At 39.7% G+C, this 24,835-nt stretch overlaps 1 protein-coding gene across 2 annotated transcripts in view; it reads right to left on the reverse strand.

Moving 5' to 3' along the window:
- LOC129725952 (nyctalopin-like) overlaps positions 1-24,835 on the reverse strand; it is a 296,366-nt gene that overhangs the window by 129,919 nt on the left and 141,612 nt on the right. The window lies entirely within an intron of this gene.

The raw sequence follows: 24,835 nt of genomic DNA on the forward strand, positions 1-24,835 counted from the left end.
GTTTCTGTGCAGTTTGTTTACATTGAGTTGTGAGCCATGGCAGGGTTAAGAGCAGCTGTTATCGCTGAAAATGTGAAAGGGTACAAACCCGGACACATATTCAAACACCTAAAACCGCTCGGAATCAACCGGGTGTACCGGACCATAAATCGGTACCTAGAGACCGGAGGTACCGAGGACAAGGCACGATCTGGACGACCAAGGTCTGTGAGAGCTTCAAGGCTGAAAAAGATTATACGAGACCGGATTCGCAGGAATTCCGCCCAATCTGCACGGAAGCTGGCCAGGAACCTTAAAATGAACCGAGAATCAATCCGCCTGCTTCTGTGCAAGGATTTAAAACTTACACCGTACAAAAAACAGGTGGCTCATGGGGTTACCAAAGCTACAAAGGACAAGAAGTACCAACGGTCGCGGGAGTTGCTCGGTTGGCGCGCAGATGACGAGATAATTTTTTCGGACAAGAAGCTGTTCGTTTTGGAGCAAACAGTCAATCGCCAAAATGATCGAGTTTGGAGTGTGAGCCTCCAGCAAGCTCCTGCGGACAAGCTGAACGTTTCCAGGTTCCAAAATAAAACGTCAGTGATGGTTTGGGGAGCCATTTGCAAGAGAGGTAAGCTGCCTCTTATTTTTATCGATAAAGGGATAAAGGTCAAAATGAACGCAGCGTACTACCTGGACACGGTTTTGAATAAAAATGTTCTGCCTCAAGCTGAACTACTGTTTGAAGACGATTACTACTGCTTCCAGCAAGATGGCGCCCCATCCCACACCGCAAAGGTTGTTCAGGCGTGGTGTGAGGAAAACTTGACCGATTTCATTTTGAAGAATGAATGGCCTCCGTCGTCTCCGGATCTGAATCCACTGGATTATTTCGTGTGGGGATACATGATGTCGAAGCTGAACGACTATAAAATAACAAATTTGGAGCAATTCAAGCGAGTGAAGTATCTTTATGAGTTACTGAAGGCCAGATTCAGATTTTCTTCTTATTCTTTGAAATATTGAGATTTTCCTGTGTGACCGGACTTTTTTGTCACCCTTTAAATATGCTTGAAAATGTTACAAATTTTGTTATAAATATGATTAAAAAACACTCTTAAATATTCAAGTGTATGATAACAGAATGTGATATAATTCTGTACCTCTCATCATTCTGGCATATCAAGAATATTACAGGCTTTGTTATTTCTATCAAGTTCAGATATATTTGTGTTACCCGTTTGTAATAATCGTTTGATCGGGAGACCTTTTCCTTCCTTCCTGCTTGAGAACGAGACATATGCTACGCTTCTCAAGTGTTTTTCATACATGCTTCGAGACACTCTTAATTCTTCATGCCCTCGCCGGAGCAGCAGCCAACGTACAGCGGACACCGGCACGCAAAAACTCCTTCGTCTTGCTGCTCAGCGACTGTGAAAGAGTACGCGAGTGCCTGCTTGTGAGTAGGAGTCCAAGCAAACCGCTACCGAAGTGTTTCGATACTCTATTCGATTTTTTTTTGTTTTTGTGCAATCCGGAATCATCGCAATGCAATTGTCTCCGGCTGGTTGTGCACGCGAGTAGGAGAGTACACACGAATAGGAGAGTAGACGCTTATTATTTTGAGAGCGAATGCGAACAGAAAACAACGCTAAAACGATCGAGAAATTACTTGAGTGGGAAATACTCCAGTGTGTGGTATCGGTTGCAATGAGATCCTCACTTGGAGTATTGCATGCTGTTTATGAGCGAGACTTTTAACACGATGATTTAACTTTGCAGCTTCTCTAGGTGCAAAGTACCTTCTTTATTCGCAAAGACATCCACAAAACCATTTGGCGATCATATGACCAACGTACACCAAACAAAATTGACAACTTATTCATCGATTTCAAGGCCGCCTACGATACTATAGAGCGTGTAGAGATATGGAAAATCATGGACGAAAATGGTTTCCCTGCGAAACTAACAAGACTGATCAAGGCCACGATGGATGGTGTACAGTGCTGTGTGAAGATTTCGGGTGCGGTATCAAGCCCATTTGAAACACGCAAGGGACTTCGACAGTGCGACGGTCTTTCCTACCTCCTGTTCAACATTGCGCTTGAAGGTGTAATGAAACGTGCGGCTGTTAACATGCGGGGTACGATTTTCAATAAATCCAACCAGTTCGCTGACGACGTTGACCTTGTCGAAAGGACGTTTCAGGCGGTTGCTAAACAGTACATCAAACTGAAACGTGAAGCAGAAAGGGTTGGATTGAAAGTGAATACGTCAAAAACTAAGTATCTGCTAGCAGGAGGAACCGAGCGCGATAGGGCTCGAATAGGCAGTAGCGTAATAATTGACGGATACGAGTTCGAGGTGGTTGACGAATTTGTGTACCTCGGATCTTTGGTAACGTCAGACAACAACTGTAGCAGAGAAATCCGCAGATGTATTGTAGCTGGAAGTCGTGCCTACTACAGACTCCACAAGACGTTGCGGTCTGGTAAACATCGCCCCCGTACCAAGTGCACCATAGACAGGACGCTTGTAAGATCAGTAGTCCTCTACGGGCACGAGACATGGACAATGCTCGAGGAGGACTTGCAAGCATATGAGGATGGCGTATGGAGGCGAAGGTTGAACCATGAGCTGGCGCAATTCTAGGGCGAACCTAGTATCCAGAAAATCGCGAAAGCTGGAAGGGTACAATGGGCGGGACATGTTGTAAGAATGCCGGACAACAATCCCGCAAAAACCGCAGCATTTCGCCCCCTTTAAATTACCTTCAACCAGAAGGTTCATAGGTACTGGCCTCAGCGGGTTTTTCGGTAACCCGTGCAGCCATGAACTAGCTTTTTTAAGTCTGACAAATCTTACTAAAAAGTCGCGAATACAACGCGCCCACACTTCACATCTTCATTGACTTCACAGCGGCCTACGATATAGTCGATCGAAAACAGCTATGGCAGATCATGCACGATAACGGGCTCCCGAATAAACTGACGCAATTGATCAATACCATGACGTAAGTGATGTACTTTGTGCGTTCTTCGTGGATACTATCGAGTCCCTTGGAATCACGCAGACAAGGTGAAGATTTTTTATTTGCTGTTCATCATTGTTCTTGATGGTGTGATCCGGAACGCAACTACCATCACGAGGGGCACGATTTTCACGAGGTGCCACAAGCCAATGCGTGCAGGAGCTTAAACGGCAACCTCCCTATGATCGAGTGCGGGATGATCAAACATTGGAAACAGTACTACGATGAGCATCCGAACGGCGATCTCTACGGCATCGCAAAGACAGTATGGCAATTAATCTTGGTGCACGAGCAGAAGGCAACAGCGTTCCAGTCCCTGATCATCTGGAGGTAAAGGGGGAAATTGGCTGGCAGAAAAACAACAAAACTGTTGGAGTGGACCTATTTCCCATCGAGCTGCTGGAATACAGTGAAGAAACACTGGCTAGAGTGCACTGGGTCATTGCCAAGATTTAGAGGAAAGAACGAGTGCTGGAGGAGTGGTTTGAAGGTATTGTGTGCCCCATGTACAAAAAGGGTGACGAGCTGGAGAGTTTCAATAACTGGGCTATCACTCTGCTGAATGCCGCCTACAAGGTACCCTCCTGAATACTCTGTCAACGACTATCACCACTTGCGAAGTAGTTCGTGGGGCACTATCACGCTGGATTCGTGAGTGTCTGCGCCACAACGGACCAGGTATTCGCGGTTCGGCAGGTTATGCGGAATCGTTCGAGACCAGCTATGGCAGACAAGGACCAATTTCCGGACAAACTAACGTAATGTGTATATAGTTCGAGTATCGGGGGCACTCTCGAGCCGACCACGTTACAGTGTGCAGGATGACAACCCTGTAAAATGGCTTCTTCCCAGCACGTTTACCGACCAAAAATAAAGGGATGCTGCGTGCATAATAGCTCGACCAGATCGAAGGTGACTTGCGGATGATGAGACTCTACAAGGCGACATTTTCTTGGTACAACACTAGCCATAACGACTCTCGTCTGATTGGTAAAATAAAGTAACGATGAGTACCAGCAGCTTGTCTAGAAAATGATGGGTTTCTGAGCTTTAGTTTCTTCGAAAAGAAAGTTGGTAAGTAGGTTTTTGTTAGTCCTAAAAATTGAGCAGTGTGTGTAGTTAGGGGTGATCAATACTGCCGGTACCCGCATAACTGTCCCATACTGATTTTGGTCACTTCTGAGTTATCATCGGGAATCCACTTAATTGTTATCATATTTTCTGGAAAAAAATTAAAACTGATACTTTTGTATGGAAAAACATGGAAAAAATACCAAGTTGTTTTTGTCCCATATTGAAAGTACCCGCATTACAGTCCCACTGCATGGTAGTACAAACTGCAAACATATTGCTTTGCTCTAGATTAGTGTATATCGGATTATTTTAGGCATATAGAAGTATGTCAATCAATTAACTAGACTAAGGTTGTTTTACTGTAGTACAATCTACGTTGCCAGAGATACTGCCGGTTGCTGGTTGAATTTATATGTGATGGGACAAAATATACGAGTACTTTTGAAATATACCCGCATATTTTGTCCCATTTTGTCTTCTTTTCAAGTTATATAAAGTAAAACCAATTCCATCCATGGTTTTTTGTTCTCAACGATAAACTTGTGGTGCCATGAAACTGTTATGGCCATTGGTTCTGGATGTAATTGCTGGAAATCCGAAAATTTACGGATAATATTAAATCGCCGTTTTCTCAACATGTTGTTTTTCATTATGGGACAGTTATCCGGGTACCGGCAGAATAGAATAAATCGGCAGTGGAATGTGATACGCATATAGATTGTGGAACATTGCCACCGTACCAGTAGTTTAAATGGTCAAAACACCATGCCGCAAACAGTAAGATTGCGGGTTCATGTCCCGCCTGGATGCGGTTTTTTCCAAATCTGTGTCAAATTTTCAGTTCGCTTATTTAAACACTGTCTGCCTTAATGAACGAGCATGTTAACATGTTGTTAACCTATGTTCTATACAGTGGCAATTCCAGAATTGACAATCATGTAGCAAAACGGAATTAGAAAACTAATGGTTGTGTTGTAGTAGACATATGAGTGCGGAAGGTTATTGGAAAGAGAAAACATAGAAGAGAACAACGTGGAACATGAAGTGTTGCTTTCCTTTTAGCGAATTTCTTTATTCCACGGGGTTAGTGCCAACTTTCGGGTGGAATAAAAAAACGATCTCGATCTACGATCTAAAGCCCTGCGTTGGTGTACGTGAGACCTTGTGCAATGTAAATATAAATAAGGCAATCCACGAGACAGTTGCGATCAGCTGATTTCAGTCTGTTTTCAACTTATGACAGCTTTACGTATATTCGATCGGTCGCAACTTGGATGGAACTCAGATCCAGAAGCGTGAAAAACAAATGTTAGCCGATCGGTAGCTTTTGTATTGCGGATGCCAATCCTAAATACAACAATAACAAATCATTTTTGATATTATTGCCGACATTAAAAGATTTCTGTTTTGATCTTGTTTTGGTTTTGCAGCTTGAAAAACAGCAACAATAATAAACGTACAAGCATTGATAAGCCACCCGTGGACTGCCTTATGCTGTCAAAATACTTTTTTCCATTCCGCCATCTCTGTTGCATCCCGCCAATACCTTTGCTGCAGCAATTATTTCTTCTCTGCGTTCCATGATTTCACTGCACAGACGTTTGTTTGACCGTGTTTTGACCGTTTTGACAGATACGATGTAATAGTATTGGTGAACCCACTCGCAAAACTGACAAAAATCACAGTGCGAACCTGTCTGTTTTGCAGGCGCTTCCAGGTCAAAACTGGGTCAATATCGAGCGAATAATGAAGGGTTTTGACAGCAGTTGCGCTTCCAGATCAAAACGAGGTGAGCTGGTGGAGTAAAGAAATTCGCTATTAGTGATACCGCTTACCGTGCAACGCACATGCTGTTTGAATAAACCGTGGTGTAGTTCAGTCTGTTCAATTCGAGGATGATATTCGAATTGTTGTTCATCGCATGACATTAACAGTAAAGTTACAATTTAAACCGCCTTGCCGAATTTTGTTTAGAGGTGGGTATCAAAAGTTTTGTCTTCTAGAAAAAAGTCTTCATAAAAATGTCAGCTCATGCAGCAGCCTTCTTCCCAGAACCAGGTATAATCACAAAATTCCATCCGCACAGACAGACATTTGAAGCAGCCTTCTGTTGCGTAGTTTGAAATATTATGCTTTCTCGAAATTATTTCGCCGGTTAGAAAAAAATATAAAAAAGCTGAAACATGATAGATATGCATTTTGAAATCTATTTGCATTTTTTTCAAATCAAATATAAGGCAGGATCGGACACAATTTCCAATTTATATACAAACCGTCGAAAAAAATTGAAGAAGTTTGGAAAACAAAAAAAAACAATGCATATAATGGTCGGATAAATCGAAAAAATCTTAACGAATAGGTGAAAAATCGCCCTTAAAGTTTGAAACAAGTAGCAATAAAAAATTGTTCGAATTCGTTCAAATGGGAATATTCAGAAGCTCCTGCAAATTTAAAACTAAAAATTCTTAGAAACTAAAACAGAAGATTAAAAATGTGATTAAACGAGGCCTGAAAGTGTCGAAAAACGTTCATCATTGATTTTAAAGAGAGCAGACATAACGTTGTCACAAAAAAAGCATAAAATGATACTTCTGAAGACCAGAAAAGCCAATAAATATTACCATAAATAATACCAGAAAAGCCAAAATCAAAGTTACAATCGCTAAATGCCCTTTTAAAACGAGTGAAATATAAAAGTAACTATTCCAAGTTCAAACAAAATATATCGAAATTTTTCAATTTAGGCTCAAAAATCACAGGAAAAACTTTCATAGCAAAAACATAATGAAACGTTATATCATATGGTCGATCTGTACAAAACAGTTGTTTATCAAATGATGAAGATAAAACCGTCTTTCGTAGGGTTATATTTACAAAAAAATTAACATAAATTGTTTTTTTTTTCGAAGATTCTTTATTATATTCTAAAACAAAATAGGTTTTATGCGCAATTTCCCACACTCAATTTTGAATTATTAGTAAAAAGGTGTGGAGCGTGATAGAATACAATTGATTCAAATAAACATTTTCTGCTCCGCCCCGTTGATAATTTATGGAAATTTGACGTAGAAAGTTAAGAAAGTTATGATATTTATAAACAACGCTCTTCCAGGCTTTTCAACAAAGAAATATTATTCTTTTTTCTGATTACGTGTTTTCTGTACTATATATTTTGAACATGTGTATATTATTCTGGAATGCAATGATTTTTGTTTTGATTTCATATTCCCAGAAAGAGTCATGTCGTCGGTATAAAATAACATTTTTCATTTACTGATAATAAAGGACATATCGGTAACGAACATAATAGGAAGAAGAGGTTCTAAGTGAGCACCCTGAGAGACAACAGAGTTTTATCCATTGAGTTTATGCCCTTTCAGAAAATCTAGCTCAGTGGCATTTTTACAGTTCAAAGAGTACCATAGATGTGATCGACTGCCTTGATGAAGTCCGTATGAGAAGCTTGTACGTGGTTCCCCTCATCCATTGCATTCAACGATAAATTATGAATTGAAGGAAATTAGTCAAGTCCAGGAATCATGCTGGTTGTCAGTAATTTGGTTTTTAATTTGGAGAAACAATTTTCTGTTAATTTGATTTTTTTTTATCGCTTCCCTTCGAAACGTTAAACTAAAATTGCCGTTAAGGATAATTTTCATAAAATTAGGAATACACATTTCCAAGCAGCAGATTCCAGTTTCAATGCAAAATATGACATTCGGCAGACAGTACACAAACTTTATTTGTTACAAACAAAAACATTGATCATTTTATAATTTATGAAAAAAAAAGTAGGAGGTTGTATCCAAGACACGACCACATAAATGACGTAGAACTACGTACACTATTAACAAATGCATTGAGTGTTTCATTACCCTAGTAACACAACTGGTTTTATCAAAGTTTTATAGCGCTTTTTTGGCTGTATTGAGCGCTATAAAATTTTGATAAAACCAATATTTTTACTAGGGTAATGAGTTATAATGTCTACTAATGAAGGGTTGTGAATTTCGTGAACCGGATTCAGCAGTTAGCAGAACGTGCCGAGTTAAAAACCTTACACAGCACAGACACACACAAATCATACCATATCATAGACACACGCACATCATACCATATCATACAGACACATACACTGCCGTTCCAATCATAGTAGTCCCATGTTCTACACAAACCTTATGGACGCTGGGACAACTATGCTTGGAAAAGCAGTACACATCATACCATATCATACAGACACACACACACATCATATCATATACACACACATCATATCATATACACACACACATCATACCATATCATCACACCATACACACATCATACCATATCATACACACATCACACCATATCATACACACATCATACCATATCATACACTCACAGCAAGCAAGCGACCAATCAGAGGACGTTATTTTTATTTCAACAAGGCTTGACAATTTTCAATAGTGCAATAGTTCGTAGATTCAAACAACATTTTTCTGCATTTGGGCAGATGCGTGTATAATTTTCCAATCGATTGCTTCAAGAATGAAGAAAATCGGTTGAAAACCAACTGACCTATAAGCGTTTAAAAAGGGACAAATTTCGTCCCAGTTTTTCAGTTTGCAACCCTGTGTGGTATGCTGAAGTAAAAGGTAGTTCTACGTCAAAAAATTTAATTTGCAAATTCAATCAAAAATTATTTTCAATATAATATCTATACAAGTTAAATATTGATGAAGTGGGAACCCTTCAGCATCATGAGGCACAAAAATGTGACAAAGTTTTAAACGTGGGAAAGGCTTACATTTTCTGCGTGGTGGATTTTGAAACCGCATTTCCATAACTTTTAATTCATTAGTGTCTGGTCAAAATGTATAAAAAATATCATTGTGGGTCACTGCAGAGGCTTTCCTAAAAATTCCAATCAACTAAGCCTACTGGCTATTAAATTAAAACAAAATCGAAATGCCACTGCGAAAGAGTGAAGCACAAACAGTAGGTAGCAGCCATATTTGTTAGCCTTTCACGTATCGGATAAAGGATGGCCGAAACAGTTAGGGTTGTGGGGTTCCGAGTTGTGATTTTTAATATTTTCATTTTCTGCTTCGAAACACTGTTCCGGTTCATAGTCGGGTAATGCGAGGAATAATGACGTTACTAGTTGAGCTTTTTAAAGCGAAGTGTGATGCGAATATTGGCTTTACTCATATTTTTTTCCCGAAAACTCGTATATAATTCGAATATTAAATTAAAATTCCCCGAGTGCAAAGCCTCTTCCGCGCGGGAGTGGCTCGAAATTGTTTTACGTTTTAATTTTTATTCATTTTCACTCCACTGTTCCGGTATAATTAATGGTATGCGATTTCATTGGCTACAGCGACCGGAGATGCACGGGGGAATTAAAATATCGACTGAAAAGTGAATTTAATTGAACCGTGGAGTTCCGTACCATGAAAACTTTTATGTTTTTTGTGATACGTGATTTGACCGCGAGCGTAGGAAAAGTTGAATATTATGAATATCATACTAAAATAATCATATTTGCAGCCACAATTAATCTCGCCAGCTTTACTTTTAATTTTATGGCCTGCAAAATTCTGGTATCAATGATGCAAAATTCAAAAACGTCGTAAAAAGATATAATATCATCTGTTTTCAACATATTCATCGCGAAACATCAGCTTTCCGATGGTTTAGTTTATTTATAAGCATGTTTGTGATACAGGATTTTACCGCAAGCGATCTTTAAGGCCTGTGAGAATATAATTTGATTTTTTTTTATTTATTTGTGAGTGTAACTTGCAAAAGATCTGGTGAATTTACCTGTGGTGCAAAGTTCATTTGTTGAGAATCAAGTTCTAAAATATATATTTTTTTTTTGGATATGGATTACGCTGAGATAATACGAGATATTCAAATATATTTTATTTCAGCAAAACCAGTATTGATTCTGCATATTCAGAATATATTTCACTTTCATTTGGCGCTCTACATTGATAAGACACTAGGCCTAGCCTACGGCAAAACAGGAACAGAAACTTGGGTAGTGCTTCAAAAAACGATGACCATCAGCTTGAATTGACAAATGAATGCGTCATGGGCAAAAAAAAAAATCCTCGAACTGAGTAAAAAAAACAGCCTGCCAATCGCCTGGGTAAAACAGCTTCGAATTTACTCCAGGGAAAATTCGCCTCCTCTGTCTGTATTCTGTTAACAATAAAATTTTCCAATAAATTTTTATTACGCGTCTCGAGCTCTTTAGTGCCAGATGAGACCGGAAACCGTACCGCGATGAAAGTGTACGCTCAGGCGTGATACAACCCAGGGACACACCGTCCTGTCGAATTACACAAAATTCGATGTGCAACACTTGCTGCGCTTTGGCTGGTGCTTCGAATGAATAAAAAGCGAGAAAAAAATGTACCTGATGGACTGGATCGGGTGAGTGTAAAAGAGCCAGTCAGCGTCGCGCCGCGGTTTTTTTTTACTAAAATGAGTCAAGCAGCGGCTGACGAAGGTTTGTCTGCAACCCATTAGAAACATAGCACGAAAAGGAATCGATTAGAGAATTTCCCCATTTTCGTACGGACTGTGGTGAAAGTTCATTAAATTGATTTATGCGTCAAAATTTTCACTTAGTTTTTGGGTTGTGAAAGTGAAACGGTCCCTGCCTTTTTTCTTTCTTTTCTACAAAGCTGACATAATATTCAGAAACAGAATCGAAGGGAGAAAATGGGGAATAAAACTGATTTTCATGTTCCAATTTCGGATATGACACTTGCACGGCATGACTAAGCTTGAATGAGATAGCATAAATATCGACATGAAAGAGTTTATGTCAGCAATGATGGAAGGCAACTATCATAATCCTATTACATTCATTGCACAAGGATGATTCTGGTAATACCCATCTACTGAGGATGGATTAAAACAACTGGGTTTCACGTTATCCAGCAGATCTGTAACGTTTAATGATTGCCCTTGCAATACTCATTCATTTGCACCAGACCGTATTCAATTACGACGAAATGCTGGATGCAAGGAAAAGCGTTGTGGTGCCTGCCCCGTAACCAACCGCTTATTTGTGCTATCTGAACCTCAATTATCAATCTGTTAGTTTCTTTATCTTCGGTGCGTTTAACTATCTAAACCGTAGGTTCTTTGGGTGCGGTTAGGCCGAACATGCGAATCATAAGTCTGTCGTAGTATAAAATTAACGCCAATTTCACCCCTGTCGAAGAATTAACTCCCACAGCTCGAAGCAACCTTTCTACATCTCTTGCACGTTTTCCCTCCTCGATAATGAATCTAATTTGCATAAAAATTAAAAAGTTTCCTGCATCGGTAACGAGCTTTTTCCTGCTTTTGGTCAGCACAATTCCGAATGATTATCTTTTTCCCGCTGGGCAAGACGGAGAGTAGCCGCAGGGATTCGTGTTTTTTTTATATCCGAGCCCGTTTTTATGTCGCATCGAGTGAAAAAGTTCAGGCCGATTACCTCGATGCGATTGATGTACTACCACTGCAAAGATTCGTGTACTCATCATCCTCCCGGTGGATTCGGTTCTGAGCGAATGCTAAACGAATTTCGCTCGACAAGGTATACAGGACAGGGTTGAGCTGAAATGGACAATACATCCGCCAGTAAGCTCGGCTGCGTCGTCGGCAGAATCCTTCATCATTGCGGCTGAGGACCTGCTATCTACAGAGGCATTAGAGAACAATGTTTTCGGCAAACTTTTTAATTTTTGTTAATTCCGGGCTTAGCGGGATCTGCATTATTTCAGCTGGTGGTACCACGCGGATAAAACTCTTTAATTGCTTTGATGTTACTCGCTGCTATTGTAAGTCGAAGCTGGAAAAGTGCTTTTGTGATGTTGGTGTAGAGTGGTTCATCGTCCAACTTTTTTTGTGTATTTTAAGAACCTTTGTACCGTGAGTCATGTTTTTCTGCAAGACATCATTAAGGTGAATCGGGACGTGGTCGCGATCAACTCGAATTTTGCAATCTAATTTTTTCTTGATTTATGAAGACTACGTAATTGAAACTTCGATCAATTGTTTCCACAACTGTTGCATGCCTGAAGTAGCAATTTGAGTGCTGTTTATTTAGTGGAAGCCGAATTTTTTATGATCAAAATACAGAAGTGAAGAGAGCTCTAACCTCAAAATTGTATAGGAAAAGGCCACAATCCCGTTTCACCTTAAACACCAAGGATTCCACATTGAACTGACGAGAAACGGTTAAGCAGGTATTAGACGGAGCCGGGCATTTAGAAAACTTTATGGATCGTATCTTTTATGTGTGGTGTTGATTAAATCATTTATTTGAAGATTTTTCAAAGGTACTTCAGATCAGGCTTGTAAATGGTCACGGTAGAATCATTTTTTACTGCGATAATGTTCTACTTTCTCCTCTGACGGTGGCAAGGCACGCTGTCTAAATACATTCTGGAACAAACATGTCAAACAAGTACTCGCCACCACGACGCACGCACGTTGTGTGCGGAAATTTAGGAAATTACTTATATCATTGATTTTTCACAACATGGATAGAACGAAGAAACATGCCAAAATAACATCGCCGAACGAAAGACAGTGTACAGCTCTTTGATGCGCGAGTGTCGATTGACCATCCTGTTCTTTGTGAGAGGCGAAGGTTGTTCTATATTTACGAGCGAAAGCCTACTGCGACGCACACTAATGTCGTTTTCATTTTTGCGGTGTAGTTACGCTGTGGACTACACTTTGTCCTATAACTGTTTTTTTTTTTTTTTTTCATTTTCCGGACTATCCCGGACTACCCTTTTTCTGTCCCGGACAACCCGCGAAAGAAATAGAGTGCAGTTTTGAAGACACCAACACATTCACACGTATATGTCAAAATCAAAAAAAAAAATGTGTTGAAATCGGTTTGCTTTGATTATTATTATTGATTTTTACACCGTACCATCATCGTTCACTACTAATGCATATTGTTGCAAATTAATATTAAGTTCCGTCATTTTTCAGTAAATTGGCAAATTTTTCGTACAGTAGCACAAACGCGACAATGGCGTTAATGACCAAAACAAAGCAAAGTGACAGCTACCTCTGGTATTACGCACACCATTGCAACTGCTCGAAAAGTGTTTTTTTTTCAGCTGCAAAGTGTAGTTCGGAACGGTATAGTCCTGCCGTAAAAACGAATTCGACATAAGGAAGCGAAATCTAATGAGAGTGTGGTAAACGGTCCACACTCTTGCTCTTGATAGAACTTTTGAAAATTTAGCATAACATAATCACTAATGTCTATCATCATTCGTATATTGCTTAAATTTATTCGTTACTTCCATTTTATTTCGAGGTTAAGAAGTGCTTTTTACTTGACAATAGTGATAGATCACGTAGTTTATATGAGCTAGCAACAGGTTTTATGTTTCCACGCACCAGCTAACCAAACAAATAAGTGCCGATAGTCGATAAACACTAATCACTAACCCATTTATGCGGAGATTATTATAATTCATCAAAACAAATAAAGATAATTATTTTTAAGTGCCATTTACGAAACTCAAATTCATTAAAAACTTTATTTTATTGAACAGCTCCCCCACCCTTCTTTTACGATGAATTCTCAACTTTCTCCTAACAAAAAAAAAAAAAATAAGTCGAGGGACTTGTAATTTAAACTGCCAGAAAGACGCTAAACGAAACTTCTCTAAGGAATTATAAGTGGCAATATCTGACACAAGGCTTGGTACAGAAGAACAATAAACGTATAAAAGAAAGGATGTAATCACATTACACACAAGCACGGATAAATAATAAGCATGCCACTTTTCAATAGCGATATTGCTAGAAATAAAAGTGCGGGGTACATCAGACACCCGGAAATCTCTCTCAATAGATCGACGATTCTGGTCGCAGTGGGAGTACAGTACATATAAAGAAAAATGTACTTGCAATCTGTTTCCTTTCTTTTATTATTTACTAGCGTAATGCGCGAAACATCAGATTTCTCTAGAAATTTATAGAATTAAAAGTGTGTTGGCAATATGTTAGTGCTTCGGCCTAGTAGTATATGTAGTGCAAACAATTGGTAAGCGAAGTAAAATTGCCTTATAAAACATGCGAAAATCAGTTATGTTATGGTATTTTTCGGAAGAAAACTATCAAAACTAGTAACTAACGAGTGACAACTAAAATTTTGTCAAAAAAGGTAAGGTACACCGGGGTCAGCTGGAATGTGGGTTAAGAAAAAACAAGAGCCCTAACTTCGGCCGTTGTGTGGTGTATTGCTATCTCTTTTTTTTTAATAGCGAGTATCACTAAACGCATCTTTCAACTGTCAATAGCAAGACATTAAAGTCACTATGCGCAAGCTATGCTTTTGTTTACTTTTTGCTCTTCATCAATTAAGTGCAAACATTTTTACAAGAAGATTAAATTTGTTGGGGAAAGTATTCTTTCATAATTTTCTATCGCAAAACTTGTTGTCAATAGAACATTTTGTGTTGATTAAGTGTAATAATTAAAAAAAAAAAACACACAGCAACCCTCTATTTCGGCAAAAATCTGTAGCATTCCAGCTTGCTTCTTACGTTTTTGCCTCTGGGGTAAGTTGAAACGAAAATTTCAATCGACTTTTTTTACATCGGAATTTGTTATTGTCATCGATAATTCATTATGTTCCAAATTTACGTTAGAAAACGATTTCTAAATAACTTCTACGATGAAAAATAGACTTTTTCGGATGGTGGTAAGAAAATAACTAAGACAGATAATTGAGTTTGATAAATTTCCCATGGAATGTGAATATGAAAGCTTACTTGCAAAAAAAATCTACGCCTTCACGAGCAGCGGCCTTCCGGCAAGTAACCGGAATATTCGCCATGGCGGACGAAAACATACATGTAGGCATGTTTTTGGGTTCTTTCTTCGTTTTATTTATCAATTCCTCCGTAGTTCTCGCGAAAAAAAAATGTTGGAGTAGATCTTACACTTCAGAATTCTCGTTGGGTGAGTTCGCCAACTTGTATACCACATCGATATTAAGCCGCTCCATTTCCTCCAAAGATCGCTTCCAGTGATGAGCCTACCCCAAATCTGGCCAGAACACCGCATTCGGCCTTGTGGTATTTCTTGATGAACGACGCAACTTCCGGCAGGCACTTCGTACTATGAAATTCCTTCTCTGCCAGTCTGGAGCGAAATAATTGCGGATTTGACATCCCCTTCTTACTGATTGTCAGTCACAGCAGCAACTTCTTGGGGAACTTGGTTTGTGAAAGAAACTTCACCTCAGTGCTCATGTCCTTCGTGGGGAAAGTAAAATACGAAGTGCCCTGCCAGTCATTGCCATCCAGGGTGGGACAGGTCTCGTCGTCCATCACCACCACCACGTCGTGATTTGCCGGGAAAATCGACTTGACCATATTGTTCAGGCGCTGCTGCTGCATCGTTGCCTGCAGCTCCGAGGCCAGTGGACGATGTTTGCCAGGTACTTTTTCACTGTTCAACCTATCGGTGCCAACCGGGCACCGAACTCCCGGCCAAGCGCAAGCAGCGATGTAGCCACTTTTCCCTCGGTCTTCCTTTTCAGCATCCTTTGGAGCATTATGTCGTTCAGGGTCGTCGGCCGTCCGGGACCGAGCTTTCTTTCGATGTTCTATTTTTTTTTTATTCTCGCTTATTTCCCGTCCGCCTAGTTCCGCCACTGTTGTGGCCAATCACCGACGCCCAGGGTGGCGACTCCACACCCAAGACCCCAACTCATGACCCGTTTATTAACGGACCGGTGCCAACGGCTTTACTTCCTCATGCGATGGAAGGCGTGATCCCAGAGATTTTCGCCTCAGAAAATCTCCCGGTGTCGGCTAGGATTGTATCCAGACCAGTTGGGTTGGTTGTGAGTGGATCACGCCACCTCACAACCATCGACACCTATGTCGGCGGTGGGATTCGAACCCAGGCGTCGAGCGTGGTTGGCGGAGACGTTACCAACCACACTAGGCCCCCGCGCATCTTTCGATGTTCTGATTGTTGTCCAATAGTGTCAAGATGTTGTAGATGCCGGAACGGGCGTTTCCCGTGCCCACGAACTGCCGCACGATGTCCGTTTTCGACGCGACGGGGTACCGTTCTTTAAACGCGTTCACTTCTGAACGGAGCAGCTTCACTATTTTCACCATCACGGTTAGAGTTCGACTGATAGAGCTGTCAATTTTTTTCTGCTGACTTATGGTTTACTATCATTGATACCGCATGCATAGTTTCTTCAGTGAGTGAAGAAGTAAACCCATTAAAAATTCGACAATTTTGGTCCATTTTTTAACCGCAAACGATATTCAAAAAAAGCAGGAGGCAATAAATTTCTACACGATCGCCGAGATTTATGTGACACTTAGTGAAATAAACAGTTTTCTCACATGCGTCGTTTTTTTTTTCAAGGGAAGGGCCCTTTCGATATGAATTTTTAGTTGCAGCTTCAAGACATACAAACAGAAATTTTGAGTTCCGCCCTGAGGAGCAAGTTAGGATGAGCCGAAGTTGAAAAGAAATTCAAAATAGTTTATAACTTTCGAAACTGCAAGGTAAATCATTATTTTTTTTAATAACCAGAAAGCTTTGTTAACGTTTAGAACCAATAAATATTTAATCACACATACGTTCTGGTACACATTTGATTTTACAAAAGAATGAATTCCTTTTTTGTCCATTACTTTGGCCTGGTTTCCACTACCTTTTTGATAAATTGTTGTTGAGTTTTACAGAAAATTATACATCAGTCAAATCTGGAAGACTTTCGCTTTTAACGTTGCGAACTTTTTGGTAAAACTTGTGCGCAGTTCAGTTAGAATCTTACAATGCGCTTGCACGAGGATTCTTGTTTCAACACCATTTTGAACAAACAACAAAAAATACTGGCATAAAGAGAAAAAAAAAGGATATATCTACCTACATACCCTAATTTTTCTTTGAGCATGTTTGTTGTTAAGTAAGAGAGCTTTAAAAAAATCCAAAATTGTATTTGCCATCCGTTATTGACAAAAACATGATTGACAAGAACATTTCAAGCTTGATTTTCCTTTTTTAAACCTCAAGGAATTGGTGAGCGTTAGATGGTTTGTACCAGCGCACAGTGGCAGGTCTCTATACGAAAGTCGGAAAAAACCTAAAAGTCTTTTGTATATGACTGGAAATGAAGTCATTTCTGATGTCAGAAAATGTCGAAAATGGCAATTCATGCACCTAAAGTGCCGTTAGACCTTTCTAATGATCAGGTTTTTGTTTTTGCTTCAATTTTGCTTAAAATTTTGATCGGAGAACTGCTCTTATATTCATCTCAACACCTGTATTCATCTCATTACTCTTATTTGTTCAATTTACTGTAAAATTTAACTTTTTCTTAAGTAAAAGTAGTTTTATTTTACCTCTTAATTAAGTCGAATAGTCGGAACTTAAGAGCGATGAGAAGAGCGAAATAAAAGCGACGGGAAGAATATAGTGTGTAACAGGGGGTCACCCTGTACACACTACAATTTGCCCGGCGAAACCCTTACAGGGCGGCCAGATACCTCTAATGGACTTTCGGATCTTTGCTAGAACACTAAGAAGGAAAAAATAAACAAAATAAATAAACAAAAACTCATCGCGTTTATTCCGTATTTCCTCTTTGCTGTCGGTGGTGGGGATGGTTGCCGATGGTGGTCGTTGTACGGCCGGTTGATGTGTCTGGCTGCGGATTCCGCTGCGATGACGGTCTTCGGCGGGAGGTGTCTTCTTTGCTCCTTGGCAATTAGACGGGGGTAGCAAATCGTGTAGCTTACCCACTCCGGCGAGCAAACACAAAAAAAACACTCAATTCACGGGCCAACGGAACAACCTTCGTTGGTCTTAAAAAAAGAGCGGAACACAAACTTTAAAAATAAAACAGTTAAAAACGCGCACTTTTCGAACATAAACAAACGACGCGTGTCACTCGTACCGTGATCGAGGCTAAACTGAACTCCTCCCGCGATTGATGCCTCTGTTGCCGACCACAACAAACCCGCCGTGACGTCGAAGTCAGCATTCAGCACACCACTTTTCCACAGCTAGAGGGAAATTCCGGCCTAACTAACCCTAAATATTAATTCACAAACATAAAAAAAAAATTATCAAACCTGAATAACGCGACAATATCGTTCACAAACGAAAAAACGAACGAATTTAAACAAATTTACGTGAACGATATTCAGCGCAAGTGGTGAGAACTGTCATTCTGGGTACACGCTGCTGCGGGGGTGTTCAAATGCGGGTACTTTTCACTAGTACACTCTCTCGCAAAAGTACCCAAAATAAGGGTTATTTTTTCGTTAACACGCTTTTGCAGCGTTACCCAAAATTAGATAAATTTTCCACTCGATGCTGAAATTGCAACCGCACAGGTTACAAGTGCTAAGATGGATATTAGGGTGGTTTCCACACTTGTTCTTCATCGAAAAATTTTAGAACCGCCTTTTTTTCATTTGGTTACTCCTTTCTGAATTAGGGTGGTGCAAGAATCATCCTAATTCAATTTATTTTATTTTGAAATTTTTCTAGCTTTTAAGCCGTTTGACCAATTCAAGATCTTTCTGCGACAAGTTAGAGGTCTTTTAAGGAAAATTATGATGGTATGGTAGTTTATTTCAACTTCATTGAAAATATAAAAAACGATATGTTTTTTTTTCTCATCAATTCAACTTATGCTCTCTTTATACATCTTGCAGTACTGGAATCGGTTTACAAGTTCATATAAAAATGCTTGAAACTACTGGAAAAAACTTCATGTATAATTCCCAGTCAATCATGTTGTTTAAATATAAAAAAATGAATATTTTACAATTGACCACCATATGTCTCCATAGTTTTATTTTCAAAATATCTCCCTATGAGCAACGATGTGCAAAACGGGACCCGAAAATCTGATAAGTACAATAAATTTCTCATTGAATGTTGGCTATCCGATCGTACCGAACTGTTTCACAAGATTGTACGGTAGAAATGAAATTAGAAATACATGATTTTTTAGCTTCACTGCAATATGTTTTGCCTCGATTGAGAAATTGGTTATATTTTTGGAAAGTCTTGAAAATCAACCAAAAAATACACAAATTTCCCTTAAAAATGAAACTTGTTGAATCGAAATCGGATCAAAACTGAGGAAGTTTCAGGTGTTTGAAGTTGAGCTAAAAATTTTGATTTCAAACATGAAAATCATCGAAATTGTTCAATATAGCAACATTCAAAGTGCGATCAAAAATTGATATCTCAACCGATTGTCATGAAACTTTGGGAAAAGGTCATTTACACTTTGAGAATCTTCGGAAAAATGCAAAACATCGAAAATATCGACATGAAAAATCGAGGTTTTTCCGGCTCCCGACTACACTGGGGTCGCTTTTTACGCGGTTGGTTGTACCGCATTTAAAAGATTAGGATAGAAACACTTATACTAAACTTATTTGATACCGCGTACAAGCAATCTTCCGAATCGAGTAGAAATAGTCCGCGTTATTGTAAAAATATCCCGTTTAAAAAACGCATAAAAACAACCCGCGTAAAAAGCGACCCAAGTGTACTGTGCAGCGGTGCAATCCGTATCAGTAGGTACAAAATAAAATCCACTGTGGTCCAGAGCATATTGCCCAGTAACTTCTAAGATCGGTGAACCGGAGGGAACTTAGTCGTAAGCTGTTAGGGAAGACGCAGCTGTCCTCCTTGGTGGGCAGCTTGTCTGAGAGTAGTTTCCGATCTCAGGGGCAGCTCAAACCATCGACTTTGAAATGCGGTGTCTCGCCAGACACAGCCCCGTCGCAAAATTAGGTATCGCGGCCTTTGTAAGGCATCATGCTCAAACAAATATACTCAAGGTTGCGTATTCAATTTTGGGGTGCTTTTATGCCTCGTGCCGATAGCTCGCTCCACAAGTGCAATTTTGAGAAATGATGTACGATAAACTTAAAGTCCTTAAACAGTACTACAAGTTTGTCGAATAGTGCAATACTCTAACTCTTATAGCTAAAGTGTGAGAGCCCATATGAATTTAATGATATTCACCGCGAATATTGGCTCTCACACTTTAACCCTCTAGTGCCCAAGTTAATTTACAGACGGACTTCGAAAAATTTCTTATGCATTGGTTGAAGCTTTTTAGAGGTTTAACTGAAAACTGTCTAAAGGCAGCACTAGGCACTAGAAGGTCAAGCATAAGAGTTCGAGAACTGCTTGCTCGGACAAACTAGTAGCATTACTTGTGAACTGCAAATTTGTCGTACATCATGTTTCAAAATTGTACTTTTAGAGTGAGTTATCGGCACGCGACTAATTGAATGGAATTGACAACTCAAAATTTAATATGCAACCTTGAATATACTATGAACAACGAACAATATCCAAGTAACAAAACTGGTTTTATAAAAGTTTTACAGCGCTGTTTTGGCAGCATCAAACGCTATAAAACTTTGATAAAACCAATATTGTTACTAGAGTATACTACGGTATAACCCTAGACAGATGAAAAAGTACAATCACATGGTGTTGTTTCTGTGGATAAGTCTTATTTGGCTTTCTCAGTCTTTTGTAAAAAATATTACACGGCAAACAGTATAAACAGCCCGACGTTTCGGCAGTTTTTGATGGTCTTTTTCAAGAGACAGAATTGAACTTCTCCCTAAACAAGCCATTGAACGTCGAAACGTCGGGTAATTTATAATGATTGCCGTGTAATATTTTATTTATTAAAGACTTATCTACAGAAAAAGCACAGTGATTGTAAATTTAGCACTTGGAATATTAGGATTCTGCTCGAACCAGACCAAACACCGGATAACGTGAATTTCGAGTGCTAGGCCCGACCGCGGGCATGTTTCAAGCACCACAACTACGACCGTGGCCGTAGGGTGTCGGTTTTGCGCGACTATGAAGCAAAACAAAGGAAGTCATTAAGTGGAGGCCCATTAATGATCTTTTCTGCGTATTGAGGATCAATGGTAAATTCTTCCTATTTGTACGCAGTGACCAACGATATAACCGTCGAAGAAGAGTTCTACGAGCTCCTTGAGAAAACGTACGAAGTTTGCTCACAGTACAACATTAAGATTGTCATTGGAGATATGAACGCACCCGCCGATCCGGCAAAATTCTTTCGTCCCGGTATTGGTAGGGAAAGTCTTCACTCTACTACCAGCGACAATGGCTTGAGGCTAGTGATTTTCGCTGCGATCAGGGGATCCATTTGCACGCCTAAACATTCGGAAGTACACCTAGAGACAACAACAACGGCCTGCTTCCAGATCGACCACTTGCTTATCGAAGTTAAGTTGAGAATTACTTTTCAGATGTCATCTATATGTGGTCTTTTCGGCTGTCACACGTCGATTAAGATCACCATCACTTGGTAGCAGCTATCAGCAAAAGGAGTTGCTGCAGAGAACACTCGGAAAGTTTATGAATGAATCGATAAGCCACTTGGAGTAGCCCAGTCAACCACAAATCGTATATCATTGTGTGGAAATTATCGCAAATATATCTTAAGAAAGTCTAAATCGTATACCACGTTTATTATCATGCGCAGGAATTCAGCTCTAATTGTATATCATGGTGGAATGATTTACGCTTGTAGGGTTAGAATTGTAAGATTGTGTGAAACAAATCACTTTCAATCAGAAATTATCGTATATAAATACGTATATCATTGAATTGCACACCATTATTCCTCAGTACGTATCAGTACGCCTCCAAAATAGTACGCATATACTATTTTTGTGCATCAAATGCAAGTTTGTATGATATATATGAGTGCGGATATTGGAATCGAAACATTATTATACGTATGAAAATGTTGACTGGGAGACTTGAACGAGCAGTGGAAGCACATCCATGACACGACCAGTGAAACGGCGTGAGAAATGATAGGCATGACAGTAGAAATCCCACATTATAATAGTTCGATTTTGAGTGTCTAGAGGTGACGGAAGAGTCGAAGCAAATTGTGTAACGCGTAAGATGTGGGAGAAATATCGGGAAGCTGGAGCTGCCGAGAAGAGGCACCATCAGCGTAAGAAACGTGAAAATTGCGTCAGTCTCAAAAACTGCCCGACATTTGGCCTAAATCTTCCACTCATTGAAATGATGTGTCTTCTGCCTTGAGTAAGCTAGACGCTTCCAAGGGACCCGAACTTACAATCTTCTGCCATTGTCCCTAAAAATGTGCGCCGAATTTCTGAAAATTCCTTTATAAATTATTTTCAATAGTTTACTTCGTCTGAGTAAATTTCCTAGTTTATGGAAACCCGCTTCAATCTGTCCGATTTATAAAGCAGGTTGTAGTCACACAATTGAGAATTACTTACCATGGATAAATTTTTCTTTTTGTGCTGGTTAGCGAAAGTGTTTGAAGAATTAGTCCACGATGTACTTGTTCTTATGTACTACGCAGCTTTGATTCATAATCAAGTTCAAATACGGATTTGCGAAAAAAAAGGGCAACAACTACGGATGTAATAACGTTCAGTAGTTTCCTTTTAACTGAAATCGAGAACAAGGGCGGGGGCCTAGCGTGATTGGTAACGTCTCCGCCAACCACGCTCGATGCCTGGGTTCGAATCCCAACGCCAACATAGGTGTCGATGGTTATGGGGTGGCGTGATCCACTCACAACCAACCCAACTGGTCTAGATTCGATGCGTCTTTATATGGTATAACGAACTGTTTTCTGGTAGAACGAACTGCTTTTATGTAAACGGCTCACGTTCGCTCATAATTATACTATTCACCATGCTTTCTTTCGAAATCTGAATAACTGATATACGCTGAAGATTTAAAATTGAATCGTATTGTGAAGTCTGACGACGGTTGCTAAGCGCCGCAGGCAAATATAGATGAGTTGACACGTTAGAATCTTCAAAACGGGATGGAATTGAACTTAGACAAGTTCAAGTCCATTTCATCTTCTCACCAGCAAACCAGAATTGAAACCAGTTGTACTAGAGCTTAAACTGGTGTAAGTGAAAGATCATAGCTTTTTAACCCTTTCTCTGAATTTTGGTGCCCTTAGTAAAGATAACTTTTTCAGAGACAAACAGTTTTTCCGTAAGCCAACGTAGAAACGACAAAACCGGCAAGCACTAACTAAGCGGAATTTTTATGCATTTCTGCATACACTAGGGTCCCCAAAATTCACAGGAATGGTTGAAAAGCTGTAATTTGTTTAGGATTTTTTTTTTTTTTTGCTTTTGACGATCAGTGTTATTCTATTGGAGCTTGCAACGAGTTGCTTCCATCAAAGATCTTGGAGTCATCGTTGAAAGCAAATTTCAGTTTAATGAGCACATTTCCATCACTACTGTTAAAGCGTTCGTAGCTTAAGGATTTATTCGACCTACCGTCAACGATTTCAGTGACATTTATACTCTCAAGGCGCTGTATCGCATGTTGGTTCGGGGCATTTTGGAGTATGCGGTATGCGTGTGGTGTGGACCAAGTGTTGTAAACAACGTGTGAAGTGACTATTAAGGATTGCATATCCAGGTTAGGCTCCACGAAATTTGCGCTCTGTAGGACACTGATACTCACGGTGGCGCTCTACAGACATTAATCGTGGACTTAGAAGAAGGATGATTGACTTCGCCAAAGCGTTAAATCCTACGTTCAATACTCGGTGGCAAACTAGGAAATGAGGCGTGGCGCAGGTGCATAAAGCACGAGCTACTCAAGATGGTGACACACGGCAGGTTACGGTGGGCCTGTCATTACCAGCAGATATAATATCGGATAGAGACTGACGACTTTGAGGCAGACCCCGCACGTTGGATGTGTGCTGTCGACTGGGATGCCCAAGCAGCGCGTGTAAGGGATGACAGGAAAGGAGTGGCCTCACACCGAGTTTGATGGATGCGTATGCTGTGTATACTGAGTAACTTTCCTGAAATTTAGTACATTTACAGTACGAAAGATACGAAAGTAAGTTTGAATGTTTTAATAATTCTATGATAACTATTTTCAGTTTGTTTTTGCTTTTTCCCCTGAAAATCTTCCACGAACTTTCCCACCCCGCTCACAAGGGTTTATATAATTGAATGTTTGAAATGCATTAAAAAGCAGTGCGAATTATCAGATCAGATTGTTCATCAGATTTCTAAAATTTCATCTCGCCAAGAAACGAAACTAGTATATTCTCAGCGTTTTTAGCTGAAAATGTGGCAAATCAATTAAATTATTGCACTCTATGCTCATGCAAATGACTTATAAAGACTTTCACTTTTGCAGAGGTGCTTGCTTTCTAACAACATTCACCCCTTCAAAACATAACAAAGCAAACCTTTCAGTTCCCTGAAAAATAACGCATTTATTAGGTGAAGTAAAACTTTAAAATATGTTCTCAAATGATATAAAAAGGTGGTCATGGCGAAATAAGCTTTTCGATTGAATGCAAATGAAACGTGTACCAATTTACTATTAAGTCTCTTGATTCACCGCTAGAATAATTTAGCTCACACGGTTGTCAAAGTTCTGAGTACCGCCATAAAATATTACTATGACCACCAAATTAACAACCCCCCTATCCGAATCGAACAATCCCACCTCTTGTTGCTCTCGATAATTAATGAAGCAATTAGTTTTTAAATCAATCTTCCCACTTGGTACGGCAAAAGCCATTTCACAGCCTTTCATTCGATTGTGAACGTAAAAGGTTCGTAATAACGATCTATTTTCCACTTGACTATCGGCTATTGCTTGATTAGGAGGGGAATGACC

Source organism: Wyeomyia smithii, chromosome 2 (genome assembly GCF_029784165.1).
Source record: "Wyeomyia smithii strain HCP4-BCI-WySm-NY-G18 chromosome 2, ASM2978416v1, whole genome shotgun sequence".
NCBI classification, from domain to species: Eukaryota; Metazoa; Arthropoda; class Insecta; order Diptera; family Culicidae; genus Wyeomyia; species Wyeomyia smithii.